At 37.3% G+C, this 9,874-nt stretch overlaps 1 long non-coding RNA gene across 1 annotated transcript; it reads right to left on the bottom strand.

Annotated features, from left to right (window-relative positions):
* Window positions 1-726: 726 nt before the first annotated feature.
* LOC127856945 (uncharacterized) lies at window positions 727-7,563 on the bottom strand. The gene is made up of 4 exons (XR_008038248.1): window positions 6,214-7,563; window positions 3,841-4,147; window positions 1,101-3,299; window positions 727-960 (listed from the first exon to the last, which is right to left on the bottom strand). It is a non-coding gene; the product is annotated as an uncharacterized LOC127856945 (long non-coding RNA).
* Window positions 7,564-9,874: the final 2,311 nt, after the last annotated feature.

Raw genomic sequence — 9,874 nt, 5'->3', positions numbered from 1 at the left:
TTGGTGTCTCCACGTCAACAGTGTCTAGATTTTTCCAGTCATGATACACATTCTATACATCAGACTGAAACACTTGATTTACTGGCCAGAGAGAGAGGAGTTACAGAAGACAATGCCAATGGAATTCTGAACACATTTCTCCAAAAACACTGCTGTCATAATTGACTGTTTTGAAATATTCATTCAAAGACCTAAAGGACTTATGGCAAGAGCTGATCTGGAGCAATTACAAACATAACAAGCGTTCTTGAGTTATCGTCTGACAACCACCTGGTGGACGGACCGACAGACCGACCGACAGACCGACCGACATGAGCAAAGCAATATACCCCCTCTTCTTCGAAGGGGGGCATAAAAATACTGTTAAATTCTTGATTGGAATAACACCCCAAGGATCTATTTCATTTCTTTCTTCAGGGTGGGGCGGCAGGGCCTCTGACAAGTGTATAACAGAAGGTTGTGGTATTTTAGGCAAGCTTCTGCCAGGTGATTTAGTTTTAGCAGATCGTGGTTTTGACATTGCAGACAGTGTCGGTGTTCATTGTGCGGAAATAAATATACCAGCATTTATGCCTGGTAAGGCCCAGTTGTCAGCCATAGATGTTGAAACAACTCGGAAAATTGCGCATGTGAGAATCCATGTTAAAAGAGTCATAGGTCTTGTCCGCAACAAATTTACCATCTTGCAAGATAAACTTCTCATTGACTATTTCATGAACGAACAAGATGTGTTTGTGAAACACAATGTCCCCCTATATGATGTTTGACCTTGTAGGATGACCTTGACCTTGTGAAGGATGACCTTGACCTTGACCTTTCACCACTCAAAATGTGCAGCTCCATGAGATACACATGCATGCAAAATATCAAGTTGCTATCTTCAATATTGCAAAAGTATTCATAAAATAAGCGATTTGGGCCACATATATTTGACCTCTGACCTTGAAGGATGACCTTGACCTTTCACCACTCAAAATGTGCAGCTCCATGAGATGCACATGCATGCCAAATATCAAGTTGCTATCTTCAATATTGCAAAAGTATTTATAAAATAAGCGATTTGGGCCACATATATTTGACCTCTGACCTTGAAGGATGACCTTGACCTTTCACCACTCAAAATGTGCAGCTCCATGAGATACACATGCATGCCAAATATCAAGTTGCTATCTTCAATATTGCAAAAGTATTTATAAAATGAGCGATTTTGGCCACATATATTTGACCTCTGACCTTGAAGGATGACCTTGACCTTTTACCACTCAAAATGTGCAGCTTCCTGAGATACACATGCATGCCAAATATGAAGTTGCTATCTTCAATATAGCAAAAGTTATTGCAAAAATGTTAAAGTTGGCGCAAACAGACCAACAGACCAACAGACAGGGCAAAAACAATATGTCCCCCACTACTATAGTGGGGGACATAAAAAGGAATTGTTCCCGCAATTGATAAAATAACTACGGTTTGTTGTGCGTTAACCAACATGAATGAATCTGTAATTGGGTTCAATTAATAAGTTTTTTTGTGAAGGTAACTGTCAAAACAACATGAAAGTGACATCTAAAGGATCATATGAAATGTATGTGCTACCTGATATATATTACTGTCTAGATATAATAAGAACAAGTCTAAAGTGACAGAAGATTATGCTTCATCTTTTTATTGCATTTCAATTTTAACGTGTATACATTGTATAATTTTGAATGAATGCAAAAATAATTTTTAAAATAACACCATCTTGAAATGCCAGGCTTGGTTATGCGGAGACCTGAATCAGTTTTTAATACATACTAATGGTAACATGAGAATGATTATGGATTGTACATTTATTTATTTCTGTCACTAAATAAAAAACATAAACATAATTTTTCTTGTGCAGTGCTGGAGACATTTCAGAATTTTATGAGTTGGATCACAGGAAAATGGACCTTAAGGTGATTGTGACCAGTTTGGATTCAGATCAGCCCGTGCTTTGCTTTATTGACTGAATAACAATCAGATTGGATCTGTGATTTTTTTTTTGTTATTGACTGAATGGCGAACAGTTTGGATCCTGCTCAGATTAGTAGCGATACTACGCTTTCAAGTGGAGGCAGAATTGGTTCCGAATCCAAATCGGTCACAATCGCCGTACGCAACAAATTTTATATGACTGGACGCATACTTTACAAGTAACATCAACAACATAAAATATTCAAGATTTATTTAACATTCAATATGCAAACCCTAACCTGAAAGCACTAAGGTAAACAGTCGGTAAACAGTAGCACATGCTATACGAAAGGAATAATATATTAGACGACAGCCACATCAATTTGATAACAAGATACTCGCTCTAATTTATTCCGAAAAGGAAAAAAGAATGTTCTTAATTATACATGTATATAGTATTTGTTCGCGTGCTTCTGTTCATATATGTTGTTTTATTTTTTATAGAATTTCTGGCATCTGTACATGTAGCTAAGGATAAATCTTGTTGATAGCAAAAATATAAAAATTATTAAAACTAAATTTCTTTTTTTGCTTGCTTCAGAAAAAATACCTATTTGTTAAAAAAGCAACAACGTGTAAACAATTTGATGTGGCCTTAGCTTTGCAAGAAAAGCACATTTAAGTAATGAAGAGACAGGCATACATGTGCATATCATGACATACAGTGTCACGGGAAAAGAGACTTTATGGCAAATGCTACCAGTTTTGATCCAGATCAGCCTGCTTCTGAAAACACAGTCTTATCAAAATCCAGACTGTTGGATTAACATCCTTGTTTTACTGACTGCATAGCGAACAGTTTGGATCCTGATCAGACTGCGCTTTCAAGATATCATACCAGTAATTACATGCATAAATAACACATACAAAATATTTGTTATATCACAGTTACCATAAAGTGGGAAGCAACTAAAACTGATTAAATATCAATGGTCATCCTCAACAATAACTTGTATCTGTATCAATCACAGTTGAGTGTCACAAGTGGATATTACTTCCACATCTTATGTCTGCACAATGGACAGTAATAAGGGGGTTTGGGTTTTCTTTTGATTGAAATGCATTTAAAATGCAGGAAACCATGTGGACAGTTTTCATTTGCACATTTCTGAGGGGCTGAGGAAGATTTCCATCTTGAAGAATGTGCGGTATAAATTCATCCTGGAATCCAGACGAGACAGTTAGAACTGAGGAACGTGCGTTTGCGGCATGCAAATCTCGCAATAACTCCCACCTTTCTAGTGCGGTTGGTTCAGGTACATATGGCAATTTTAAAGGTTGTCGCTCTTGTTGAACGTCCTCACCTGAAATACAACAGTGCCCATCAATGAAAAAAATGTACAAAGATATTCAATCGTACAATGAAACACATATGTCCCATGTCACGGCCCACATGAGAAAAAGGATTTAAATATAATTGTGACCAGTCTGGACCCAGATAACACATGCTTTCAAAAAAGATTTAAACTTTTTGTTTAACATCTTGAGAATTACTAACTTGAATAGCGAACAGTCACGATCCTGATCAGACTGCGCTTTTTGGTGCAGGCTGACCTGGGTCTGAACTGATTGCGATTGCCTACGGTGCCTTTACCAGTGAGGCGGCTCATAATTATTTAGTATATACATATACACAATTATGCGCTAGTTTTGGTACAAGGCCAAAGCAGGGGTGTGTCGCTGCAGCCACCGGAAACACATCACTTTTTAAGAAAGAAAGTTACGTCCCTTATCAGCCCATTATTATATGGGCAGCTAAAGTGCAAGTGTTCCTTACAGTCTTTTAGTTAAGATAAGCCTTGATAAAGGTGTATAACGCCACTCATAATTAGTATATTTACATACCATTAATAACACTGTCAAGACGTCTTTTCTTGGTTGACACAGAAGTGAAATCGATATCCCGAACTTCAGCATAGGGCACCTTGTCGACTGCTGAAGGCATGGACCAGTAAGCCTTTTCCTATGTCACAGTTCTGCGGGACATGAGGCGATGTATAGCCTCTATGTGGAAAAGCAAGGCTCCAACATGGCTACAAGTCTCCCTGAGACCAGCTTTGCAGTCGCAATGTGCTGCCTCTACCATACCGTCTTTATTGGCGATGACCCAGGGATGAAGTGGTGTTGCGTTCATCTGCTGGGAGTGTCGAACCTAAGTGAGATTGAAATAAATGTATATAACAATAATTCATAACCTATAATAATATAAAGAAACAGAACACCAGGAGGTATACAGAAACTGATCCCTATATATATTTCATTGGTTTCAGTATACCTTCACAATATGTACTCTGTAAGAAGTTAAATTAAAAGATACAGAAGCATTTATTAATGTAACAAACAAATAACAAGTAAGAATACAGATTAGGTTTGATTAGCTGTACCGTTACAGTTATAAATGTATTGCGAAATACATGGTATTCGCTTGTGTGCCACTAGTATAATATTGGTATGCCTTGGCCAGGGACCGATCCCACAACCTCGATCCTGCATATGAAGCGGACACTGTATCACCGGGCCATCAAGGCACTGGTATGATTTCCTGGACCCCCTCAAGCCAGAATCTTTTCCCATTTAATTTCTTTTATGTAATGACTACATATGTGATTGTCCAGGTTAAAACTATTTACTTAAATTTAAAAAAAACTAGAAATGGCGCGGCAGAGGCCGACGCGTATCCCCACACCGAATGTTTGACCTAGGTGTGCCCCAGGGTTGGTAATGGGGCCATGCATAGCTGAGATTGACCGTATTGTCATAAGAGAAGTTCATCATCAATTAGAAGTGAATTGGTGTAGAAATGAAGAAGTTATAGTAAAAGGCAATTTTGGGTGGGTGTGACATATGTGGGCAGGGCGCCCCAGGGTTGGTAATTGTGCCATGCATAGTTGAGATTGACCGTATTGTCATAAGAGAAGTTCAGTATCAATTTGAAGTGAATCGGTGTAGAAATGAAGAAATTATAGTAAAAGGCAATTTTGGGCGGGTGTGGTCTATGTGGGCGGGGCCCCAGGGTTGGTAATGGGGCCATGCATAGTTGAGATTGACCGTATTGTCATAAAAGAGGTTCAGTATCAATTTGAAGTGAATCGGTGTAGAAATAAAGAAATTATAGTAAAAGGCAATTTTGGGTGGGTGTGGTCTATGTGGGCGGGGTGCCCCAGGGTTGGTAATGGGGCCATGCATAGTTGAGACTGACTGTATTGTCATAAGAGAAGGTCAATATCAATTTGAAGTGAATCGGTGTAGAAATGAAGAAATTATAGTAAAGGCAATTTTGGGTGGGTGGGGTCTATGTGGGCGGGGCCCCAGGGTTGGTTATGGGGCCATGCATAGTTGAGATTGACCCTAATGTCATAAGAGAAGTTCAGTATCAATTTGAAGTGAATCGGTGTAGAAAAGAAGAAATTATAGTAAAGGCAATTTTGGGTGGGTGTGGTCTATGTGGGCGGGGCCCCAGGGTTGGTTATGGGGCCATGCATAGTTGAGATTGACCCTAATGTCATAAGAGAAGTTCAGTATCAATTTGAAGTGAATCCGTGTAGAAATGAAAAAATTATAGTAAATGGAATTTTTTGGTGGGTGTGGCCTATGTGGGCGGGCGCCCCAGTGTTGGGATTGGGGCCATGCATAGTTGAGATTGACCCTAATGTCATAACAAAAGTTCAGTATCAATTTGAAGTGAATCCGTGTAGAAATGAAAAAATTATAGTAAATGGAAATTTTTGGTGGGTGTGGCCTATGTGGGCGGGGCGCCCCAGGGTTGGGAATGGGGCCATGCATGGTTGAGATTGACCGTATTGTCATAAGAGAGGTCCAGTATCAATTTGAAGTGAATCGGTGTAGAAATAAAGAAGTAAATGTAAAATAACCTAAAAAAATGAGTGATAATTTCTGCCGCGGCCCCACCCCAACCGCTTTAACTTTTGACCCAGGGGTCAGATCAAAATTCCAAATAGTGCAGGGTCGCACATATGCTCATAGCTACCATGTGTGTAAGTTTCAAGGTTCTAGTGCTTTAAGTGTAGGAGGAGATAGTGGCCAGGACGGACGGACAGACAGACAGACGGACGGACGGACGGACGGACGGACGGCGGAGATAACCACAATATCCCCACCTTTTTTTCAAAAAGCGTGGGGATAATAATATTTAATATAAGTTATATTTGATGCTAGATCTAGATATATTAACACGACAATGGCATAGACTTTACTAACCTTTGCAGTCTACAAAACATTGTCATTTACAGTCATGCTCTGTACGTCACGAACCCAACCACAGCTCAACTGGTTGATTGCTTCCATAGATTTGTACGCTTTCAGCTGCTCAAATGTATATGCACGTTTAGTGTTAATTAAACAAGGGCTGTTTGTAAAACATGCATGCCCCCCATATGGGCTGTCCGTTGTAGTGGCAGCCATTGTGTGAATACGATTTTTGTCACTGTGACCTTGACCTTTGACCTAGTGACCTGAAAATCAATAGGGGTCATCTGCGAGTCACGATCAATGTACCTATGAAGTGTCATGATCCTAGGCAAAAGCGTTCTTGAGTTATCATCCCAAAATCAATTTACTATTTCGGGTCACCGTGACCTTGACCTTTGACCTTGTGACCTCAAAATCAATAGGGGTCATCTGCAAGTCATGATCAATCTACCTATGAAGTTTCATGATCTTAGGCGTATGCGTTTTTGAGTTATCATCCGAAAACCATTTTACTATTTTGGGTCACCGTGACCTTGACCTTTGACCTAGTGACCTCAAAATCAAAAGGGGTCATCTGCGAGTTATGATCAATCTACCCATGAAGTTTCATGATCCTAGGCGTATGCATTCTGGAGTTATCATCCAGAAACCATTTTACTATTTCGGGTCACCATGACCTTGACCTTTGACCTAGTGACCTCAAAATCAATAGGGGTCATCTGCAAGTCATGATCAATCTACCCATAAAGTTTCATGATCCTAGGCGTATGCATTCTTGAGTTATCATTCAAAAACCATTTTACTAATTCAGGTCACCGTGACCTTGACCTTTGACTTAGTGACCTCAAAATCAATAGGGGTCATCTGCGAGTCATGATCAATGTACCTATGAAGTTTCATGATCCTAGGCCCAAGCGCTCTTGAGTTATCGTCTGACAACCACCTGGTGGACGGACCGACTGACAGACCGACAGACAGACCGACATGAGCAAAGCAATATACCCCTCTTCTTCAAAGGGGGGCATAATAATTTACAATGTCAATGTATGTGACTGATGGCAGACATTTATTGTCACTGACGAGATCGCCCTTACTCAAAGCGTACGGATCTCTTCCGCCTATCAAGGAAATTTTTTCCTTGTATCTTGTCCTTTCCTTACCTTCTAGCCGATCCTTGTACGAGTTTAATGATTGCTTATCTGCCATTTTAGCATTCAATAATTTCTACAGTATTTTCTAGAAAGACGACAATTCACGAAAATTAATCAGATGTAGATGTAAATGTAGATAGCGCTATCGATTGTGTGTTTTGCCAAACAAAATGGCGAACTCTTCCTGTAAGCGCGCAGCTGCTATTACAGGGCCCTCAATCTATCAAATCTGCCACCGAATTTCGGTGGCAGTCCCTCACCTGAAAATTATACCTTTTTCCCCTTTTGGGGGGAAAAATTCCCCCTAAAAAAAAAAAATTAAAATAAAAAAAATATTTTTTTTTTTTTTTTTTAATAGAAAGATGTGTCTCATGATTATTATATCTCAAGTCTATTTCAATTTAATATTTTCAAACATACTAAATTATGAAAAATGCAATGAATATAGTGCAAACATGTTCAGATGAAATAATGAGAGAGTAAGTAAAAAAATCCCCCAAAAAGGGAAACGCCGCGAAAATTCCCCCTCCTAAGGGCTGCGGACCCCTTCCTCCAAAGTAGTGTGAGGGCCCTCTATTATCTCAGGAACTATGTATAGATTGTCAGAATGTTTTGTCATGGTACAGATGATTATGATTGATGGTGATTGGAATGTTTATTCATATGATACTTAACATGATATTGAGAATGATTCTTTTTCATGGACTATTTCTGATGATGATGATGATTAGAAAGATGAATACATGTAGAATATGTTTTTTGGAAGGAAAATGTTGTTTTATAGCTTATCTTGGAAATAAATAAGTAAAATTATATTATGTCTATATATTGTTTAGTACATGTACACATATTAACCATTTTGTTTATGCAAAAAAATTAGCAAACAAAATAAACTCCATAATCGATTCATGCGATTTGATTGACATATGGCGAGCACTTCACCCAGAGCAAAAACGTTACACATGGCACTCAAGTGGCAAACCTGTCATTTTTTGTAGACTGGACTACTTCTTAATTTCAAAAAATATATGTAATATAATTAATAAAGCAAAAATAAAACCAGGATACAAGACCGACCACTCTCTAATTGAAATAATCATTGACAATAAAATGCAACAAAAAGGACCTGGTTATTTCAAACTAAATAATTCCATGCTTTTAAATGATGAATATCAAAATCAAATTAAGCATGAAATTCATAAAGTAGTAGAAAACAACACAAACTGTAACCCAAATACTTTGTGGGAAGTTATAAAAGGAACAGTAAGAAACATAAGTATAAAATTTGCTACCATAACTAAAAAACGAAACCAGGAAAAAGAACAGAATATCATTGAACAATTAGAGTCACTAGAGAAGCAACTGCATACAACTAGTGATAATGAAACAATTCAAAAATTAATGAAAGAAACACAAATAGAGTACGAAAAAATTATAGATGAAAGAATAAATGGCATATTAGTAAGAGCAAGAGCTATACACATTGAACATAATGAGAAAAATACTAAATACTTTGCAAATCTGGAAAAAAGACATTACGAAAGTAAAACCATTCATAAGTTAACAATAAATAACAAAGAAGTAACAGACATTCACGCTATAATGAACGAACAAAGAAACTTTTACTCAAACCTTTATAGCAAAAAAAAAGATATTGATACGAATACTTTAAACAATTCACATTTCTTTAATTATAATATTAAAAGACTCACAGAAAATGATAAACAATCGTGCGAAGGCTTTATCACAGAATATGAATGTCTAAACGCCTTAAAAGAGATGGATAACAATAAAAGTCCTGGTTCAGACGGTTTATCGGCAGAATTTTACAAAGTTTTTTGGGATGAAATTAAAACATACTATATTAACTCTATTAACCATTCATTTGTAAATGGACAATTGACTCAACTTCAAAAACAAAGTATTCTTACACTTATTCCAAAACCAGGAAAAAATCTTGAAACACTTGATAACTGGAGACCATTGAGTTTATTGAATGTAGATTATAAAATAGCGACCAAAACAATTGCAAACAGAATTAATAAAGTTATATCATCTGTTGTCGAATCAAGACAAACTGGATTCATAAAAGGAAGATTCATTGGCGAAAACGTACGCACAATTTTTGAAACAATAAATTTTCTGAATAACAATAACAAACCAGGCCTACTTTTATTTGCCGATTATGAAAAAGCATTCGACAGTTTAGATCATGACTTCATGTTTAAAAGTCTCAAACAATTTAATTTTGGAACTGAACTCATAAAATGGATTAAATTATTTTACACGGACATAAGTACCATTATTATTAATAATGGACATCTATCTGAACCTATTCCTATTCAAAGAGGCGTAAAACAAGGTTGTCCATTGTCAACAACACTTTTTATATTAAGTATAGAAATATTATCCAACTATATTGAAAAAAATGAAGACATTAAAGGAATAAAAATAAAAGAACAAGAAATAAAACAAACACTTTTTGCAGATGATACAACCTATCTGACAGATGGAACGCT

The sequence above is a fragment of the Dreissena polymorpha genome, chromosome 14 (assembly GCF_020536995.1).
Source record: "Dreissena polymorpha isolate Duluth1 chromosome 14, UMN_Dpol_1.0, whole genome shotgun sequence".
NCBI classification, from domain to species: Eukaryota; Metazoa; Mollusca; class Bivalvia; order Myida; family Dreissenidae; genus Dreissena; species Dreissena polymorpha.
This window is presented reverse-complemented; position numbering and strand designations above follow the sequence as displayed.